Source organism: Caretta caretta, chromosome 1 (assembly GCF_965140235.1).
Source record: "Caretta caretta isolate rCarCar2 chromosome 1, rCarCar1.hap1, whole genome shotgun sequence".
NCBI classification, from domain to species: domain Eukaryota; kingdom Metazoa; phylum Chordata; order Testudines; family Cheloniidae; genus Caretta; species Caretta caretta.
In genome coordinates, this window is record NC_134206.1 from 74,543,659 (window position 1) to 74,566,165 (window position 22,507).

Here is a 22,507-nt window from a genome sequence, read left to right on the forward strand (position 1 = left end):
GTTGATGGTGGGATGGAAATTGTTGAAATCATGGTGGAATTCCTCAAGGGCTTCTTTTCCATGGGTCCAAATGATGAAGATGTCATCAATATAGTGCAAGTGGAGTAGGGGCATTAGGGGACGAGAGCTGAGGAAGCGTTGTTCTAAGTCAGCCATAAAAATGTTGGCATACTGTGGGGCCATGCGGGTACCCATAGCAGTGCCACTGATCTGAAGGTATACATTGTCCCCAAATGTAAAATAGTTATGGGTAAGGACAAAGTCACAAAGTTCAGCCACCAGGTTAGCCGTGACATTATCGGGGATAGTGTTCTTGACGGCTTGTAGTCCATCTTTGTGTGGAATGTTGGTGTAGAGGGCTTCTACATCCATAGTGGCCAAGATGGTATTATCAGGAAGATCACCGATGGATTGTAGTTTCCTTAGGAAGTCAGTGGGAGTAGCTGGGAGTGCTGGTAGCGTAGGGCCTGAGGAGGGAGTCTACATAGCCAGACAATCCTGCTGTCAGGGTGGCAATGCCTGAGATGATGGGGCGCCCAGGATTTCCAGGTTTATGGATCTTGGGTAGTAGATAGAATATCCCAGGTCGGGGTTCCAAGGGTGTGTCTGTGCGGATTTGTTCTTGTGCTTTTTCAGGAAGTTTCTTGAGCAAATGCTGTAGTTGCTTTTGGTAACTCTCAGTGGGATCATAGGGTAATGGCTTGTAGAAAGTGGTGTTGGAGAGCTGCCGAGCAGCCTCTTGTTCATATTCTGACCTATTCATGATGACAACAGCACCTCCTTTGTCAGCCTTTTTGATTATGATGTCAGAGTTGTTTCTGAGGCTGTGGATGGCATTGAGTTCTGCACGGCTGAGGTTATGGGGCAAGTGATGCTGCTTTTCCACAATTTCAGCCCGTGCACGTCGGCGCAAGCAGTCTATTTAGAAGTCCAGTCTGCTGTTTCGACCTTCAGAAGGAGTCCACCTAGAATCCTTCTTTTTGTAATGTTGGTAGGGAGGCCTCTGTGGATTAGTATGTTGTTCAGAGGTATTTTGGAAATATTCCTTGAGTCGGAGACGTCGAAAATAGGATTCTAGGTCACCACAGAACTGTATCATGTTCGTGGGGGTGGAGGGGCAGAAGGAGAGGCCCCGAGATAAGACAGCTGCTTCTGCTGGGCTGAGAGTATAGTTGGATAGGTTAACAATATTGCTGGGTGGGTTGAGAGAACCATTGCTGTGGCCCCTTTTTGAAGCTTTTCTGTTGCAAAATTGCCACCCTTAAATCTTTTACTGAGTGGCCAGAGAGGTTGAAGTGTTCTCCTACTGGTTTTTGAATGTTATGATTCCTGATGTCAGATTTGTAAAAGACTTAAGGGTGGCAATTATGCAAAAGAAAAGCTTCAAAAACAGATTCCCACAAGAAACTGCTGAGCTTGAATTAATATGCAAACTAGATTCCATTAACTTGGGTTTGAATAGAGACTGGGAGTGGCGGGGTCATTACACATATTGAATCTATTTCCCTATGTTAAGTATCCTCACACCTTCTTTGTCAACTGTCTAAATGGGCATCTTGATTATCACTACAAAAGTTTTTTTTTCTCTTGCTGATAATAGCTCATCTTAATTAATTAGCCACTTACAGTTTGTATGGCAACTTCCACCTTCTCTGTATATAAAAAGTATCTTCTTACTACATGTTCCATTCAATGCATCCAATGAAGTGGGCTGTAGCCCACAAAGCTTATGCTCTAATAAATTTGTTAGTCTCTAAGGTGCCACAAGTACTCCTGGGTTTTTTTGCAGATACAGACTAACACGGCTACTACTCTGAAACCTATCCTTTTCTAGGGTTTGTTTCCCATCCTGTACTCAGACAAAACTGGACATGGCTTTGTCCGGTACTGTTCGGGGATGCCCATTTGAAGAGTGCACTGCTCCGCCTCCACCAGTGTGACTTGGCGTGGAATTTCATGCCAGTGGGTGCTGGGTGAAACACTTTTAAAAGGCACCCCCTGTGCAGTGAACCCTTCAATGCACCATATGTTTGAGGTTATGCCAGGGTTATGCCGGTAGGGGAAGGCCCACACCATTCCTGGAAGTACCCAAATGTCTGCTATATAATGTGTGAGTGGCCCCCCTACCAAAAAGGCCAGAAGGGTTAGCAATGTAAAGGACTCGGACCAAATTCAGGACTCACAGGGGTAGTGAGGACACTGAGGGCAATTGTGTTCAGGAATTTGTTGTATTCTATAGATCTGTAATTCTCTTCTTCAAGAGTAAAATGTATGAGTGCATGCCCAGGTGCATGTGTTCAAAGGCTTGTCTATATGGGGGCACTCAGGAAGGTTAATCCAAATTAACTAAAGTGGATTAGTTAAACTGCATTAAACCCCTGTGTGGACACTCTCACTAAGAATTAAAGTGACCTTCATTCAGTGTATTCCAGTGAATTTAACTAAACTGAATTAAAGGCACTTTAATTCTGACTGAGAGTGTCCAGACAGGGTTTTAAAGCAGTTTAACTAATTCACTTTAAATTTATGCCTTTCGTTAATTCAGATTAATTTTCCTGAGTGTTGTCTTGTAGACAAGCCCTAAGAAATCCCTTTGCTAAACTTGTGTTGCTTGCCTTACTGCTATGTTTTCCCTGAAGGGAGTAACTAGGAAACCAGAGCTCCCATAGCTAGGAGGAACATTTCTAAGCAACTGGCGGCTTGGGAGGGCTGAGGTGCTGGTGTAGTCAGATAGACAGTGGGCTTCCACTGCCAGAGAAAAGTGTCAGACCAGGGCCTTCACGTTGGAAGTGTGCCTAGGAGACCCAGAGATATGATCAATGATGAGTTACTATCCAGGCCCAAGGAAGCTTACAAGCACACAGGATTCAGTGATTAGAGGCAATCACAACTGATTGGGGTCTGTTCAGAGAGGAGGACTGGGACCAGGTTGTGACAACAGTTTATAAGGTAATTTAATAGAGTACAATCTACTAAATATTAGCTCAGGCATATCTGTATATTAATAGACAGATTTCTCCTAGAAAACAAGGTACAAAGGGGTTGTCACATATTTATATGGATTTCTTTTAGCTAGCATAACCTGATGATATGACAGTTGCTTAGGTAACTGAATGTGTTTTGCTTAAGAGCAGTAGAAAAATGCCTGTGAGAATGTGCATTTAGGGTGAAATTCACCACTTCACTCAAAAAGTCTGAGAAGTTGGGCTATGTGCAGAATGCGAAGCGGGGCTCCTGACCCCGTACAAAAGTTCCCAGCCAATGAAACCCTGTACATTAAATCTGAATACTCCTCACCACAATGCTCCCCTCCTCCTGTCCTATTCTAAGCTAGCGTGGAGCCCAGCTATATGGCATGGAGGGAGTGCCCTGCCAAGTGGGTGCTGCACCCACAGTCTAAGACTAGAAGCCTTGTGCGTCCCTTGACACAGGTGAATTGCAGATCCTTTATGGTGCAGAAGGCCTTTTGGGGCGCTTCTCAAAGTTATTTCAACCATGGCTGGCATTCATGATTGTTATACTATCTGTCTACTAAACACTTCATGAAATAAAGGTGGGGTTTATTCATAGAATCATAGAATATCAGGGTTGGAAGGGACCTCAGGAGGTCATCTAGTCCAACCTGCTGCTCAAAGAAGGACCAATCCCCAACTAAATCATCCCAGCCAGGGCTTTGTCAAGCCTGACCTTAAAAACTTTGAAGGAAGGAGATTCCACCACCTCTCTAGGTAACCCATTCCAGTGTTTCACTACCCTCCTAGTGAAAAAGTTTGTCCTAATATCCAAACTAAACCTCCCCCACTGCAACTTGAGACCATTACTCCTCGTTCTGTCATCTGCTACCACTGAGAACAGTCCAGATCCATCCTCTTTGGAACCACCTTTCAGGTAGTTGAAAGCAGCTATCAAATCCCCCCTCATTCTTTTCTTCCGCAGACTAAACAATCCCAGTTCCCTCAGCCTCTCCTCATAAGTCATGTGTTCCAGTTCCCTAATCATTTGTGTTGACCTCCGCTGGACGTTTTCCAATTTATCCACATCCTTCTTGTAATGTGGGGCCCAAAACTGGACACAGTACTCCAGATGAGGCCTCACCAATGTCGAATAGAGGGGAATGATCACGTCCCTCGATCTGCTGGCAATGCCCCTACTTATATACCCCAAAATGCCATTGGCCTTCTTGGCAACAAGGACACACTCTTGACTCCTATCCAGCTTCTTGTCCACTGTAACCCCTATGTCCTTTTCTGCAGAACTGCTGCCGAGCCATTCGGTCCCTAGCCTGTAGCGGCGCATGGGATTCTTCCGTCCTAAGTGCAGGACTCTGCACTTGTCCTTGTTGAACCTCATCAGATTTCTTTTGGCCGAATCTTCTAATTTGTCTAGGTCCCTCTGTATCCTATCCCTACCCTCCAGCGTTTCTACCTCTCCTCCCAGTGTCATCTGCAAAACTTGCTGAGGGTGCAATCCATGCCATCCTCCAGATTATTAATGAAGATATTGAACAAAACTGGCCCCAGGACCGACCCTTGGGGCACTCCACTTGATACTGGCTGCCAACTAGACATGGAGCCATTGATCACTATCTGTTGAACCCGACAATCTAGCCAGCATTTTATCCACCTTACAGTCCATTCATCCAGCCCATACTTCTTTAACTTGCTGACAAGAATACTGTGGGAGACTGTGTCAAAAGCTTTGGTAAAGTCAAGGAATAACACATCCACTGCTTTCCCCTCATCTATCTCATCATGGAAGGCAATTAGAGTAGTCAGGCATGACTTGCCCTTGGTGAATCCATGCTGACTGTTCCTGATCACTTTCCTCTCCTCTAAGTGCTTCAGAATTGATTCCTTGAGGAGCTGCTCCATGATTTTTCCAGGGACTGAGGTGAGGCTGACTGGCCTGTAGTTCCCCGATCCTCCTTCTTCTCTTTTTTAAAGATGGGCACTACATTAGCCTTTTTCCAGTTGCCTGGGACCTCCCCCGATCGCCATGAGTTTTCAAAGATAATGGCCAATGGCTCTGCAATCATATCCGCCAACTCCTTTAGCACTCTTGGATGCAGCGCATCCGGCCCCATGGACTTGTGCTCGTCCAGCTTTTCTAAATAGTCCCAAACCACTTCTTTCTCCACAGGGGGCTGGTCACCTCCTACCCATGCTGTGCTGCTCAGTGCAGTAGTCTGGGAGCTGACCTTGTTCGTGAAGACAGAGGCAAAAAAAGCATTGAGTACGTTAGCTTTTTCCACATCCTCTGTCACTAGGTTGCCTCCCTCATTCAGTAAGGGGCCCACACTTTCCTTGACTTTCTTCTTGTTGCTAACATACCTGAAGAAACCCTTCTTGTTACTCTTAACATTTCTTGCTAGCTGCAAATCCAAGTGTGATTTGGCCTTCCTGATTTCACTCCTGCATGCCTGAGCAATATTTTTATTCTCTTCCCTGGTCATTTGTCCAGTCTTCCACTTCTTGTCAGCTCCTTTTTTGTGTTTAAGATCAGCAAGGATTTCACTGTTAAGCCAACCTGGTTGCCTGCCATATTTACTATTCTATCTACGCATCGGGATGGTTTGTTCCTGCAACCTCAATAAGGATTCTTTAAAATACAGCCATCTCTCCTGGACTCCTTTCCCCCTCATGTTATTCTCCCAAGGGATCCTGCCCATCAGTTCCCTGAGGGAGTCAAAGTCTGCTTTTCTGAAGTCCAGGGTCTGTATTCTGCTGCTCTCCTCTCTTCCTTATTCTTTGCCTTAATCTCTCACTCGCCTTTGGAGCACCCCCCTCACAATACAAATCTTCTTCAGTCCCTCCCATCTCAAAAAAAACCCCAGGCTAGACCCCACTGGCCTCTCCAACTGCCACCCATCTCCGTTCTCCCTTTCATCTCTAAGCTCACTGAATGTACTTTCTATAGTCACGGTCTGTAATTCCTCTTCTACTGATGGGGTATACCAACCCCACAGTGAGCCAGCAAGGGTTAATAAGCTGTTGTGGGCCCGCTCAGCCCTGCCCTGTAACACCTGCACTCACTACCTCTGGAGCATCTGGTCTGTGAGCTAGAGGCAGTTAACAAGGAAAGAGGACAGTTCAGTAGTGAGCTGAGCAGGAAGGACAACATGTGTCCTGTCCTTTGCTCCCTGAGGAAAGGCCCATCCCATCCCAACCCAGCATAGCATAGCATAGCATGTCTGCAGAGACTGTTGACTGCCAGATGCCTCTGGAGGAAGGTAGGTCTGGAATAGGACTATTGAGTTTGTTTTTTGGACTATTACATTGTTTTACTACTAAAAGATGTATTGGGGTGTCTGTACTATCTGGAATAAACCTGTGTGGCCTAAAGGCTGCTGGGTTGTCTGGGCTGCCTGGAGCAGGCCCGAGGGGCCTAATGTGTCTGTGGCAGGGAACCTCTGCCTAGGAGTGTTGTAGGGGCCTGCTTCAATAAATTCTGTGGACTTTTGCACCCTATTTGAGTTTCCCCTCCAGTTTGCTGTGGACCCTGAAGAGCATGTGGTCACATGTGGTAGAAAATGTGAGCAGGATCTACTTCTTGCAGAAGATGGAGGCCTGAGTGATCTGTATCTTCAAGGACCCCGCAGTGGGGAATGGCAGTTAGTCTTGCTGGGGACATCTGTCTGTGAGCTAGGGGGCAACAGCAAACATTGGTTCAACAAGTCATAATCCATTTGCAGCCACTAGGAGAGAACAACTGTTCTGATGAGGCTTGTCTCAGACAAAGATGGGGTTGTCTCATGACCTTTGGAAGGTTGGTGACAGTAGCCCAGTGGTCATTTTGCTGCCTCCGTAACAGATTGGGGCACCCCACCCATATATTGAGGCCTGGATGTGAGGGCTGCATAAGACTATGCACTGGTGGAGGTGGACATATTGGATTACCTAGACATAATGGAGGAGGAAACCTGCCAGCAGCAGTTCCAGGAGGAAAAAATATCTCTAGGTAAACTGGTCTCATGTGGTTGTCCAAAAATGGAAGGCTCTGTGCTGGAGATAGCTGCAGCCTGAAAAATGGATTGTTGTATAGGTCACTGAATGTATACTCGTAGAACAGTTTGCACAGATACTCCTGGCTGGGGAAGAGACTGGGCACTCAGGAACTGAGCCAGAACACTCGCTGAGGCAATTCAACTGATGGAAGATTTTATGACTGCTCAGGGGCACCCAGGGAGAGGCAGCCTGAGGCTAGAGGGTCAGCTCAGAGACTTAGCTAGGAGTCCCAATGTCAGAATAGCCAAACTGCAGGTGCAAACCAGTGACCCTTGAAAGCCCTTAGGAAGTTTCAGGGGCCCTGTCTGGGATGGGTAGGGAAACCTGGATGACATAGGTTTGAGCCAGCCCAAAATCGTGGCGCCACCCACAGTCCAGCATCTGAAAAGACTAGGGACCTGGCACCAGTTTGTCACACAAGGTAGAACCTGCCCAAGCGCTAGAGTCATGGACTGACTCCATCTCTGTCTTTCAAGTGGACATTCTGGCCCCATGTATCACAACTGAACTTTCATGGAATATAGTTTTGGATTGAGGAAAACTGGGCCTGAAAACCATCAACGGCCAAGTTGACCATTCCCATCCAAGTAAATGGGATCAAAATCACAGGTCTTGGTGACTCACAATGTGGCAAGACCCTGGTGTAGGACCACTTCATAAAGGGCAGGAACCCCTTGGGGGGATGATTTATTTACAGTTTATCAACAACAAAGTTAAGTCATATCCTAGTGCCTGAGTGCAGCTGACCATAAGCTAATATATGGAGTTCCTCACTGTGCGAGTAGCCTCAACACTGGCCTACCCAGTGACTTTTGGGCTGGGACTTGGAATATTTTGAGGAAGTGCTGGAAAAATTCAGGGAACTGTAGGAAGCCCCAGGACACTGACCACAGACAACACAGAGAAGAGAACCAAAGGGCCCATGAATTGGGTAAAGAAAGGTGAGGAGGCAGACACTGGGGAAGGTAGGTCAGGTCATCTGGAGGCTTCCTCAGTCTCCCTTCTGGGTAAACAGTCAAGGCATCCCCCCTTACAGGACACAGAACTTCTGTCCATGTTCTCCAACTGAAAAAGAGAACAATGGGCAGACGAGACCCTGAATGGGTCCACAGCAAGCCAACCAATACCCAAATTTGAACTCCAAGTAGAAAGGCTACTAACTCAAGAAGGACAACTAGACCTGAGAAGTGTGAACATAGCTCCTGATCTCACCAACATACTTGCAGAAAGTCCTGTGGTTGGCACGTCACCCCATTTGTTAGGCATCTCAGTAAAAAGAAAACACTTGAAAGAATCTTAGGCTATTTTTTTCTGGCCTGGAATGTACAAAATGGTAGCAGACTTCTGTGCTCCTTGTTCTGAGTGCCAACTTGTTGCGCCCAAAGGAGCAGCAGAGGCTCCTTTATTCCCTCTCCCACTGGTGGATACCCTTTTTGAGAGGATAGGAGTGGATCTGGTAGGACCCCTCAAGAAAAGTGCAGGGGGATATCTCTCTATATTGGTAACTGTGGGTTATGGTACCCGGTACCCAGAGGTGATCTACTTACACTAGACTAGTGCAAAGACCATTGTGACTGAGCTGGTAAAATTTTTCACCCAGGTGGGTTGTCCTGGGAGGTCTTAACAGATCAGGGAACCAACTTCATGTTACGGCTCATGAAGGAGGCATGAGGTATGTTAAAAAATGTAAACTCTTTGAACCTCCTTGTTCCACTCCCAAACAGATGATCTAATTGATCATTTAAATCAGGCTCTGAAAATTATGTTAAAGAAATGTATTGCAATGGACTTCCACTATTGGGACCAACTGCTCCCCCCACCCTCTTGTTTGCTATGTGGGAAGCTCCCCAGTCATCAGCTGGATTTTCCCCTTTTGAACTTCTATCTAGGAGGCAGCCTCGGGGAATCCTAGACCTTGTGTGAGAGATGTGGGAGGATCAGGGTCTCAAGACTGAGAATGTAGCCCATTATGGCCTGCAGCCAAGTGGCAGAGGCCCTATGAGGTAATCTGGCAGGTGGGGCAAGCAAATTATGTGCTGAGGCAACTGAACAAATGGATAACAACACAGATATATCACGTGAACCTCCTAAACCCATGGAAGGCCCAGGAGGGATGTTTATGGCCCTTACTCACCAGAAATGGAATTAGGAGCTTTTGGGAATTCGAGCCTGTACAGGTCAGGGACAAAGTCTACCCTAACCAAAGGGCACAAGTCCAGCAACTGGTAGTCTCCTTCTCAACTCTGCCAGGTGGGACTCACTTAATACAGCACCACATTCAAACAGAGCCAGGGCAATGAGTTTGGGAAAACCCTTTCCCTCTTCTCCTGAAAAACATGAGCTCCATGCCATGCTAGCGCAGAGCTTTATCAAAGAATCCTGCAGTGAGTGGCACAGCACTATTGTGTTAGTTTCCATATCAGATGTGACCACTAGATTTTGTATCAATTTTTGGAAAGTAAATCTTGCCATTTACAAATTTGTACATGAACTACTAGACCAGTTGGGGAAGCCAGATATATCACTACACTGGACCTGACCAAAGAGTACTGGCGGATTCTGCTCATACTGGAATCCTGCAAGAAGGCAGCTATCACCAGGCCATATGGTTTATACCATTTTCAAATTATGCCTTTTAGCCTGCCTGGGGCACCCACTACATTCCAACCGCGACTGGACTAAGATCTCCAGACCTAGGGCACATATGATGCTGCTTACTTAGATGACGTCATTGTGATGCTGGCAGGTCAGATGCCAGCTCTTGACAAGGCTGCAGGCATTAGCTAAGAACTGACAAACTCATAGCTGGAGACCCAACCACTTCACTTATGTGTTAGTGTTGCTCAAAATAGTCTTATAAGAATGTATTTAGTGTTCAGACTTTATAGAATGTTTGTAGGTTGCTCTATGCATTCATCTTATTTGTAATGTCTGCATTCCATGCTAAAAGGAAATATGTAAGTTTTGCTTCATAACTTTGTTTGCTCTAAACTTGTGACCTCAGATGGGAAGAGTGTTTTCCCCTATGCCTCCAGAAGAACTATCCAAATCAGATGGGCCATCAAGGAACATCACAATAAAAAGGATTGGTGAATGGCCCTATCACATCTTGGAAATCCTTTGTGAAAGGAAGTTCCTCCTATGGACTTGGAGACTGAATGAAGGAAATAAAACAAAGACACAGGAAAATGTTCCATCTGTTTGTTGTTTGCACTGTCACAGGCCTTGAGATGCCAAACTGAAGCCAGAGACCGCCAAAGGTTACCTCTGGGTCTGCCATGGAAGACACTTTGAATTGACAGATCACTACAGCTCTGTCACTCTTAGGATTTAGATTGCAACTCATTTGTGTCTATGTTTGCTTGTTTTAGCCTGTAAATAACTCTCCTTTCTTTTTCATAGTTAATAAACCTTTAGATACTTTATTACAGGACTGGCTACAGGCATTGTCTTTGGTGTAAGATCTAAGGTACCAGTAGATCTAGGGTAAGTGACTGGTCTTGTGGGACTGGAAGCAATCTGAACATTGTGGGTTTTTTGGTTTGGGGTTTTTTTTTTGGTGTAAGTGACCATTTATCACTGTGTCCAGCTTGCCTGAGTGGCAAGATAGACTGGACAGTCTAAGTGGACTGTCTATAATCCCATGGTGAGACTGTTGTAGTGATCCAAGGCTTCACACATTTGTCACTGGGTTGTGATGAAATCTAATTATAGAATTTACCCGCAGTTTGGGTTGTCTGCCCTGTTTTTGACAGTCTGCCCTGAGGTAGTCACACCCTGTCATGAGCCACTCCAGACAGCGTGAAAGTCATCATTTATAGCTGAGATTGGGAGACCCACCTTGTTCATGTATCAGCTCTGGTCCCTGGAGGAGGCAGGGCTGATGGTGAACCCAGCCAAATGCAAAACTGGAAAGGAGGAAACTATTTACTTTGTACACACTGCAGAGAAGGGCTAAGACCCGCCCTGATAGACAAGATGCAGGCCTTGACAGTCTGTCCTGCCCGAACGATGAAAAAATAGGAGCAAAGTTTCCTGGGGCTTGCAGGGTATTATCAACAGTTTGTGTCAAGATTTTTAACAATAGCAGCCCCCTCATGGACCAGATCAAAGAAAGCTCCCCGAGCAAGGTCTGCTGGTCCGATGCCTCTGAAAGAGCTTTCCAGTCATTAAAGAAGTGCTTGTGTGAGGAATTGGTCCTGTATAGTCCAGATTTCTTGAAGACATTTAACTTGCAAACCGATACTTCAGATGTCAGATCGGAGGCAGTGTTGTTCCAAGAAGTCCAGTCAGAAGAACGTCCAGAGCTATATATTAGCTGCAAGTTCTTTCACAGGGATTTGGCCCCTTCTGCTATTGAGAAAGAAGGCTTGGCTGTAAAATGTACAATGGATGACATCGTTATTACCTCCTTGGGAACTCATTCAGCCTGGTTATGCATCAGACCCCCTTAAGATGGATAAAGTTTATGAAAGAAATACACCCCCAATTAATGATGTGGTACCTAGCCCTTCAACCAAGTGCTTTTCAGGTTCAGCATAAAGCAGGGAAAGCACCCCTGAATGTTGACTTCTTCTCCCATGGGACTAGGGGTTGGAGGGTGAACAGTCGACATCTATGTCCAGTCCCTTGGGAACTGGCTTGAGAGAGAGGGTGTGTGATGGGGTATATGTGTGGGGAACTCTCTCAATAAACTCTGTGGACTTTTGCACCCTATTCAAATCTTCCCTGTAGTTTGTCTTGGGTCCTGAAAAACATGTGGTCATACGCCTCACAATTCCATCCTAAACTCTCTCCAATCCTTGTGTTTCACTGAAATTGCTCTCACCTAAGTCTCTAATAATGACGTCTTCCTAGCTAAAGTTCAGAACCTGTACCCCTTTCTCATATTCCTTGATCTGTCATCTGTCTTGGACACAGTCAATTATGTTCTTCTTTATTTTAAATCTTGCCCTACTTTGGCTTCCTGCGTCTCTCCCCATTCCTGGTTCTCCTCCAACCTCTCTAATCACTTCTTTAGAGTGTCCTTTGGAGGATCCTCCTCATCTGCCTTCCAGCTTTCTGTGGGGTGCCCCAATGCTCGACCCTTGTTCCCCTTCTCTTCACCCTTTACACCTTATCTCTGGGTAATCTCATCTGCAAACACAAATTCAACTACCATCTCCATGGTGATGACTTACAGATCTACCTCACTACTCCACACCTGTCTCCTTCTGTCTAAGCAAAAATATTGGCTTGTCTCTGACATTTACTTGCAGATGTCTAGCTGACAGCTCAAGCTAAACATGGCTAAAACAGAGCTCTTAATTCCCCCCCGCAACGCGCCCCACTGCCTGCTTTTGTGATCACTTTAGACAATATCACCATTCAGCCTGTCACTCAGGCCTGTAACCTGGGCAGCATATTCAGCTGGGAACTCTTGCTAGGCCCTCACATCCAGGATATGTTTAAATTTTGCTGATTCTTTCTGCATAAGATGTCCACACTGTAAAGTGAAGGTGTGATTTTTAGTATGGGTAAGCAGACCAGTACCAGCTTTTATCTAGCAAGACTGGGTAATGATAGCAGTGCAGCTGTATTGGCATGGATTTCAGCACAGGCAAGAAGCCAGAGTATAAGCCCTCCAGGGACCTTGGGTAAGTACTCTGATTGGTAGCCTGTGCTGAAACCTGTGCCACCATGTCTACACTGGCATTATTATCCATTCTAGCTAGATTAAAGCAAACATGTGCCCATGCTACAATCACACCTGCACATGTCAGTATCATACCCTAAGATACGGCCTTTCCTATTCATCCACATAGCTAAAACTCTTGTTCCGAAACTCTTCATCATGCATATTAATTTCGGTCACACCCTTCTCTTTGGCAGTGACAAATGCAGTCTTGTCCCATTCATATCCACTCAGAAAGCTGCTGCAAAGATTATTTTCCTAACCTGTTGCTTCACCCATGTCAGCTCTCCCTCTGAATCCCTCCATTGTCACCTCCTTCTTTATCACATCAAACATAAGCTGCTTGTATTCATTCTTCTCACTCAGTCCCTACTCTACCTAACATCTCTCATTCTCCATCAAGCTCTCGCTGCTCTCTTCCAATTGGCCAATGATGTCAACCTCCACTGCCCTAAATTTTCAAACAAACATCTTAGTGCTTTCTGCTATGCTGCCCCACATGCTTGCGAGGCAGGCACTCTCTGTAAACATCCGCCAAGCTACTTCACTAGCCACCTTCAAATCCCTCCTCAAAAGTCTCCTTTGCTGAAACCTACATAAAGCTTGACAGTTATCAGGCTGCTAGCGTGCAGAGACCACCACCTGTCATGCTGACTGATATTGACTGCCCTCTCTGTCTGTATCTATATGTTGTCCCTTGTCTTATACCTACAGTTTGGGGCAGGGAAGATCTTTTTGTTCTGTGTTTGTACTATGTGGCTCTTGGTCCATGACAATGGCTCCAAGATGCTACAGTACCACTCCTGGGTGTTTTCTGATATAGTAAAGGATAGCATTTTGATAAAGAATAACCTGGAGGCAGGTTCTTCCCTACAGTAGAGAGAGACATTGTCTACAAGATCGGGAGGTGGCAGATGTATTAAAAACTATGCAAAAAAAAAAAATCTTGTAAAGCTGTAGCTCCTTTCCTTTGCCTCTTCCTGCATTCTAGTGCCCTTCAGCTCCCTTCACATTCCTGTCCTCCTTGCCCCTCACTCCTCTGAAGAGCTGCTGTCCTATCCCTCACAGTACTATCCTTACAGATGCTACAGAAAGGACCAGTATGATGACCCAATCTGACCTCTTGAAGAACACAGGCCATAGAATTTCAGCAGTAATTCTTGCATAAGGGTGTTATGTAAGACCACGCATTATGTGGTAGCCATGCAACACCTAAAAATATTACAAGATGAGTTAAGAACAGGTTTTAATTTCTTACCCTGTTTTTTGGGGGGTTTAAATCAGACCATTAATGTTATCAGTGTATTCTTCTTGTTCTTGTATTTTTCATTTTTTTTTATTTTGTTAGAGATAGGATCAAGCCAAACAGTGTTTATCCAGATTGAGATTTCAAACACCCGAAGGGTTGGGGGTGCTTGTAGCTGGGGTTTAGGATTGAGACACTTGCTATTTATTATTATTTATTTAGATAGCAGCCACCTGAGCAACTGTACTGTGAAATACACAAGCTGGGCTGAGAAGCCTACAGAACTGATCCTGGTAATCCTTACTCAGGTGAGTAGTCCTTACTTACTTGAGTATCTCTAAGGAAGTAAATGAAATTACTCACAAGTAAAAGTTTCCAAGGTCCGGCCCTAAAGGCACAATGGGTACAGAGACAGAACAACGCAATATGGAACAAATGGATAATGGAGTGTGGTCATTAGAGTTGGTATGTTTCATGGCATAGATGGATTTTTCACAGTAGTATTAAAAAAGAAAGCTCTCATTGAAATCTAAAAGAGTTGGCTACTTTTTTTCAAAACAGACCCTAGCGCTTGTGGGCACTGCTTTGCATCAACAGATCACAAGCTTTTTATTTAATTGTATGTGATGCAGGGAGAAGCATTAAGGACAAACAATATTCCATCACATCAAATCAATTTTAAACTAACAAACCACGATTCTGGCTGAAAACTGATGCTAATGGAGGGCCTGATGCTGCAAATACTGAGAACCTATTGCCAGGTATGGATCACTTTTGACTCTCATGGACTACAGTGGGAATAGCGGGTCATGCTCCACCGTTTTTAGAAAAAGCTCAGGACCCCACAGGATCAGCCCCTGCCCTCTTTTCCTCCTGCGACCAAACTTTTACTTTAGTCAAGGATAAAGCCTTCAGTTTTAGGCCCTGATTCAGCAAGTGCTTAACATTAAGCACAGGCTTAGCTTACTCCTGTGCTTAGGTGTAAGAGCAGTCCTGGATAGGGAAGGAATTAAGCATATTTAGATGACAACCTGGGGCTCTGGTTGTTTTAATCTGATCTTGTGCCCAAGTATCATTTAGGAAGGAAAATTATGTCTATTTTTGTTTCACTGTTGGAATGAACATAAATAAATCTGACAGAAGAAATCATTAATAAAAATAGTTCTTCATATAAATTATCGTTTAAACAGATTTTTTAAAATGAGAGTTAATCTCATTTTCAGTTTTTTCTCTTGCTAAAATCCAGAAGGATAAACTAACAAATGCACGTGCAGTCCCAGTTACCAGGGCTACAAATGATGGCCATTTTCTCCCACAATCATAGAAACAAGACTACAACAAACAGAAATTACCTGTAATTTTCTTATTCCCATAATTCACTTCACACTTCCATGGCTAAAGATGAATAAAGGAAAATAGGATTCATATTTCCGTGAAAAGGTGTTAAAACCTGTGCTCACTCAGACCTTAAATGAAAGCTGTCTCTTACCATAAATGTGAAAAATTAAAATAAAATCTTTGCTAAAATCGGGAGAAATGCTTAAGACCTTTTCAGTCTATTTGAGTGGAAATGTAACTTGCCATTCCACAAATGGATGTTACACTCTTTTAAAACATAAAATTCCTTTTAAAGGGCATTCTGTTTTTTGTGTGTTGATACCAGTCTCACTTTGGAGCACGGTAAAGTACTCTGGATCTTAAAAAAATCTTATCTTAGAAAAAGGTAACTTATAGTCCTAGCTTCTTCGTGAACATCCTGTTTCAGAGCCAGGGATGGCCCTTATGCACAAGCAAGTGCACAATCAAGGACCTGCTCATTTGGGGATCCAAATCCCATGCAAGCTCTACAGCTATTTGGCCAGCACTGTTTCCCTTCAGGTATGTCTATGCTGCAGCTGGGAGTGTGCTTCCCAGCGCAGACAGACATATGTCTGTCTCAAGCAGAGCTAGCACACTAAAAATAATGTAGCTGGGAGGTGGTGGCTCAGACAAGCTGCCCAAGTACCTATACAGCAGATCCAGACAGGTTTTTACCCAAGCAGCTAGCCTGAGCCGCTGCCCATGCTACCCCTAGCTACTCTTCTATTTTTAGCATACCGTAGAACCTCAGGGTTATGAACACCAGAGTTACGAACTGACCAGTCAGCCACACACCTCATTTGGAACCAGAGGTACGCAATCAGGCGGCAGCAGAGACCAAAAGAAAGAAAGAAAGAAATACAGTACAGCAGTGGTTCTCAAAGCCGGTTCACCGCTTATGCAGGGAAAGCCCCTGGCGCGCCAGACCGGTTTGTTTAGCTGCCGCGTCCGCAGGTTCAACCGATCACAGCTCTCACTGGCCGTGGTTTGCCGCTTCAGGCCAATGGGCGCTGCGGGCAGTGGTGCAGGCTGAGGGATGTGCTGGCCGCCCTTCCTGCAGCCCCCATTGGCCTGGAGCGGTGAACCACGGCCAGTGGGAGCTGTGATCGGCCGAACCGGCGGACACGGCAGGTAAACAAACCAGTCCGGCGCGTCAGGGGCTTTCCCTGCATAAGCGGCGGACCGGCTTTGAGAACCACTGCAGTACAGCACTGTGTTAAATGTAAACTACTAAAAGAATAAAGGGAAGGCAGCATTTTTCTTCTGCATAGTAAAGTTTCAAAGCTGTATTAAGTCAATGTTCAGTTGTAAACTTTTGAAAGAACAACCATAACGTTTAGTCCAGAGTTACGACAACCTCCATTCCCGAAGTGTTCATAGCTCTAAGGTTCTACAGTACTCATGCCTGACTGCTCGCGCTGGTAAGCATGCTCCAAGCTGCAGTGTAGACTTAACCTTACTGGTACTGAAGAGGAAAGAAACAATACATTGACAGACACCTGTAAGCAGTGCAGAACTACAGCGTGAAGCAACTCATGGCCTGATGCGTCTGCCTCTGACACGTCCAAAAGTTTGTAAGTAAGCTCTTAATGGTGTTCCAGAAAATATAAGGCTAGCCCTCTATGGAGCACAGTGCTGCAAGATATTCATCACACTGCATTCTTAATGCTACACTGAGCTCTCTTCCTTCTCCCTCCAAGCAGTGAGCCCAAGCTGTAGATGTGAAGGCGGTTCCACTTTCTAATTAGGCAAAGCATGCCTACAGCATTTTGCTTCTATAAAATACCTTTGATAAAAGAAGTATTCACTGAATGTCTGCTGGAGGAACCACAAGATTCAGTGGAAAGATTCCCGTTGAGTTCAGTGGGCTTTAGATCAGGCCCAGAACGAAGAGAATTCCTTTATGATTCCTGTGTAATTATTATATAGCTAGTTGAATACATTTTCAGTGGAACGGTTTTTCATTGAAAAATGTAATTTAGTTGAAGTTGCAACATTTCATGGGAACATGTTGATTTCCACAAAATTTTCTATGGGAAAAAGTAAAAAAAAAAAAAAGGTTTGATATTGTCAAATAATTTCATTTGCACTTTTATATTAAAATCTTGATTTAAATATTAAATTATATTTGTATATAATATTTACTTGTAGGTGTATAAATATATATATTTAATATGTTATATAATATACATGTAAAACAAAAATTATTCAAAACAATAACATGAAACATTTCAACACGTCCCAACTAATGTTTTAAAATTTTCATTTCACTGCAATTTTGGCTTTTCATTATGATTTGGAATGATTTTTTTTTAAATGTCAGAATTTCTCATGGAAGAGAAATTCCAGTTCCTGATAACTCTAAAAACCCTACCATTATGTAGACAGTGGGATGGCATTGCTTAGTTACCAATCAAATGAGTACACCACTCTATAAATGATGGCACCCGAAACATATTTTTGTTAAAATATCAACAATGTTGGTTAAAAAAATATCATTTTAACTAGAGTGGCCACATTGAAAAGTCTTTATGACACAAAAAAATCAATAAAAGACACCATTATGTCTGTAAAACTAAAATAATAAGGAAGAAATAAGGGTAAAAAATCATGGCCATTGGTTTCCCAAGTACTATTGCTGGGTATTGGGCAGATATCCGAAGGAAGAGAAGAAGAAGCATCTGCAATGTCTGTTGTAGCTTGGCATGCTTGTAACACCTTCTCCCCACATTCCCATCCCTGCAGTGGGGAAGGACCGGAGGATTTTTGTACCAGCCCCACTTGAAATGTATTCAAAATCTAACAGTAAATTTAAACTTTAAATGGAATCCTAACTGCTTTTCTTGTTAACCAGAGAGTTTAAGAACAGTAAATAGGGAGATAATATTTTTAAAAAATGTCAGTTCTCTCAAGTCTTCCTTTGCTGGATAAAGTCTTTTAATTAAATTACTTTTAATGTAAGTTTCTCCAAAGATAAAAGGTATTAAGGGCTTGATCCTTCAAGCTCCTTAAAGCTGCTGACAAGAAATGTAATGAACCAAAGCACTAGAACTTCGCACACTGGGTGAAATCCTGTCTCAGTGAAGTCAGTGGGAGTTTTGCCATTCACTTCAGTGGGGCCAGGATTTAACCCTCAGTCTTTGCTAAGTACCCATGCCAGTAGGCTTTAAAACATTGTGGAGAATTTATGCTGTACTTAACAATGTGAGCAAATCCATCACTGAGGAGAGCACTGCTGAAGGGAGCGGAGTTGGCAAGGCTGGGTACAGCCCGTGCCTGGCCAGGACGTAATCTGCTTTAATGCAATCCAGTGAATGCACAAAAATATGTGAAGAGCCAATTTTAGGATTTTCAGTTTCTCCCACTGACAGCCACTGCTTGACAACTATTTGACTGTGCTTAAGAGCTGCACTTAGACAAAACTTAGAGCAGGGGTAGTCATCATAAGCCATTGCCAGGCATGCTTCCAATGGAACATTGTTTCTCCTGTATAGCTGCTCTGTGCTTCATGTCTTGTACAGCACACAGAGTTCTTGAAACAGTCTGTCTCCTTCGTTTACCACACTTTTTTTAATCATGTACAAAAAAAGCACCACCCTCAGCAATCTTACTGATGGCTCAGTATTTTTCTCTCACAAACCTTCTACTTACAAGACTGAGACCTTAAAATCTGTAGGGTTCTGAACTTGCATCACACGCTCTTAAAGAGTAAGCGTAAGCAAAACTAGTTCCAATTTCAATTATTCAAATCCTTAGTTACTACAGTTGCTGTCTTTGTTTTGTCAAAGTCAGCTTATGTTTTCCTTTCCAGATAGAAAAGGCTTCCTATAATGGGCTAAGAAAGGAGAAATTGTTAATTACTTATTCTCCTTTTCAGTTAACGGTGATTCACCGAGGCTAAGGCCAAATTTTCGTCTTGCCAACTAAAAGCATTCTTTGCTTGGTCCACTCTTATTTCAGTGCTCAAAGTCTTCTGTGTTTGGTGGTTATGTCCCAGGTTCTTCCTTAAAGAAGACGCTGTGACATATGGGTGAAACCCTGCTAGACTGTGTGTGAGCTGCAGCCATAAAGGCTATTCAGCACACAGAGGCACATGTCATTGTGTTTGCAGATTTCACCTCTGTTTTGTTTTGCTGATTTATGAATCATGGAGTTATGACTCCTTCTTGGAATTACTTTTCACAGCTAGTCACATTCTGATAGGCTCAAGGCTATTAGGGATCTTTCACATGCAGATGAAAGTGGTGACTGACAGTTTTGTGCTACATATTAAAAAATGTGCACATAAACGTACATGCATTTCTGCATATACTTCTTTGAAGTGGACCCACTTTTGGAGCAAAGGCAATAGAGAAATGAAGCTAATACCAAGAGTTACGTGGAAAGTATGCGTGGGGAAATCAACAATTTTCACAAAACATTTCCCCAGCTTTTGTTGAATTTTCATTTACTCATTTTCTGACCAGCACCTTGACTATAGGGTTGCCAACTGCCTAATCGCACAAACCCGAACACCCTTGCCCGGCCCCCTGCCCCGGCCTTCCCCGAGGCCATGCCTCTTACTTTCCCCTTCTCCTAGGCCCCTCCCCCCTCTCACTCCATCCCCCCTCATTCATTGAATAGATCATTCATTGCCTCACTCACTTTCACCAGACTGGGGGCAGGGCATTGGGGTGCAGGAGGGGGTGCGGGCTCTAGGAAGGAGTTTGGGTGTGGAAGGGGGTGCTGAGTGCAGTCTCTGGGAGGGAGTTTGGGTGCGGGAGGGTGCGGGATGCGGGCTCTGGGAGGGAGTTTGGGTTCAGGAGGGATTGCAGGGAGCAGGCTCTGGGAGGGAGTCTAGTGCAGGAGGAGGTGTGGCGTGCGGGCTCTGGGAGGGAGTTTGGGTGCGGGGTGTGGGGTCTGGGCTGGGGCAGGGAGTTGGGGTGCAAAGAGGGTGAGGGGTCAGCACTTATCTTGGGCAGATTCCAAAAGTGACCAGCACATCCCTCTGGCAGTGGCTCCTAGGTGGGGGGGAGGAGAGGGGGTCTCTGCATGCTGCTGCCCCTGCCCTCAGGCACCTCTCCCACAGCTCCCATTGGCCTCAGTTCCCAGCCAATGGGAGCTGCAGAGTCAGAACTCGGGGTAGGGGCAGTGTGTGGAGACCCCGTGCTCCCCTCTCCCAGGAGCCAGAGGGGATTCCTTCCTGCTGCTTCCTGCTTGCTTTCAGTGCTGGCTGCTTCCAGGAATGGTGTGTAGCCAAGGCAGGTAGGGAGCCTGCCTTAGCCCCTCTGCGTGCCAGACTGTCAGTGCCTAAACTCTCCCGGTTTGGCTGCAGTAGCCTCTGGGAGATAGAGCATGATTCTGATAGACTCATGGCGAAACTAGGAGAGTTGGCAACCCTATTTGAATAACGGAGTCTGAAATAATTGAATAACTAAAATAAAATAATGGATCTATCTCAGAATGGGTTTAGCTTCAGGAGCTACACTTGACCAAGATCTTTTGCAGATACTTGGATTGGGCACTGTCTTACGCATTCATTGCCACACTGGAATGTATTTTTCTAATAGAAGACATTTTCATAATGCAGTGGGTGGGAGTAACGACTTTGCTTGTCTAAGCAACATGACCCACAATCTGTACATTGGTGTTTACTGGCTACTACGTCACTGGCTATAAGCAAAAGGTTTGGAATAAAACATACCCCTGAATAACAGGCTAAGCACAAAATAACTTTTTAATGTATTTGGAACAGAATAAAGACACATGGGGAAGAGTTGAAGCACGTTCACTCTAAAAGGAGAACAGAATATGCTGGGAGCACAGAAGAATTCCTCTGTAATAAGAGTAAGTGTTGTACAAGCTAGACCCAAAAGAGCATGGATTGCATTTATAACTAGCCCTTCAGTGAAAATGTAGTTGGCCCTTGTGCAGTCTGAGAAAGTGGAGATTTCTTGGACGCTCCGACCCTGATCATCCATGTAAAACCAGCCACAATGTGATTCTTTGTGTTAAATCAAAAAGAAAAGGAGTACTTGTGGCACCTTAGAGACTAACCAATTTATCTGAGCATAAGCTTTCGTGAGCTACAGCTCACTTCATCGGATGCATCCAATGAAGTGAACTGTAGCTCATGGACGCTTATGCTCAAATAAATTGGTTAGTCTCTAAGGTGCCACAACTACTCCTTTTCTTTTTGCGAATACAGACTAACACGGCAGCTACTCTGAAACCTGTGTTAAATCAGTGGTTCTCAAACTTTTGTACTGGTGACCCCTTTCAAATAGCAAGCCTCTTAGTGCAACCCCTTCCTTATAAATTAAAAGCATTTTTTAAGATATTTAACACCATTATAAATGCTGGAGGCAAAGCGGGGTTTGGGGTGGAGGCTGACAGCTTGGGATCCCTCATGTAATAGCCTCATGACCCCCTGAGGGGTTCCCATCCCCGGTTTAAGAACCCCTGTGTTAAATATTAAACTCACATCTAACATTTGTATATTTCATTATTCATACAAAAGCTGGGAATAAAAGAAAATCATTGTGTATTAATATAACACAATGTATACACGTATAAATAAAATATCATCCTTTCAGTGTATAATGTGCAACAGAAGCATTTAAAATGAAGTAACAATTATATTCAAATCACAGTGATATTTTCCTAGTGATTCAAAACAAAAGTTCATCCTTACGAATATTAATCACTGAAAAGGCTCAACAGGGGTCTGAAAAACAATACAAACTTTTAGGGCTAGATCCACAAAGGGATTTAGGGACTTGTCACTTCAGACACCTAACTCTACAATTTAGATTCTTAAAACTCCTGCTCAGTTGCTGCCTAACTCTATGAATTGGGCCAACAAATGTGCAAGAGCAACTCTGTAACCAAATGGCTAGGGCACTCACCTAGCAGATGGGTGACTCAGGTGCCAGTCTGCCTGGCTCCCTTTCCTAGTTAATTATTGATATGCAGTGGAACAGCTTCAACAGGACAGCTTCCTTCCCTAGAGCAGTCTGTAGGCCAGTGATTAGGGCACTCTCCTGAGGGGTGGGAGAGCCAAGTTCAATTCCCTACATTAGTCAGGCAGAAGAGAGAAGTTGAATCTAGGTCTCCCAGGGTGATTGGTCTAATGGCTACGCTAAAGGCTATTAGGTCATCTCTCCTCAGTATTTTGTGAGAAAGTGCTTAGGCACCTACCTCCTGCAGAGAGTTCACAGCTGTGAATCCTGAACAGAGATAGAT

The 22,507-nt window shown here is 44.4% G+C and overlaps 1 long non-coding RNA gene across 2 annotated transcripts in view; it reads left to right on the forward strand.

The window, feature by feature from the left end:
- Positions 1-22,507, forward strand: part of LOC125637467 (uncharacterized) — a 124,879-nt gene that overhangs the window by 97,560 nt on the left and 4,812 nt on the right. The window contains exons 6-8 of one of the 2 annotated variants that reach the window (XR_012668684.1): positions 14,147-14,232; positions 14,557-14,685; positions 21,018-21,109. This is a non-coding gene — a long non-coding RNA (uncharacterized LOC125637467). The remainder of the gene's footprint in view (positions 1-14,146; positions 14,233-14,556; positions 14,686-21,017; positions 21,110-22,507) is intronic. The other variant, XR_007356950.2, reaches the window with a different exon arrangement.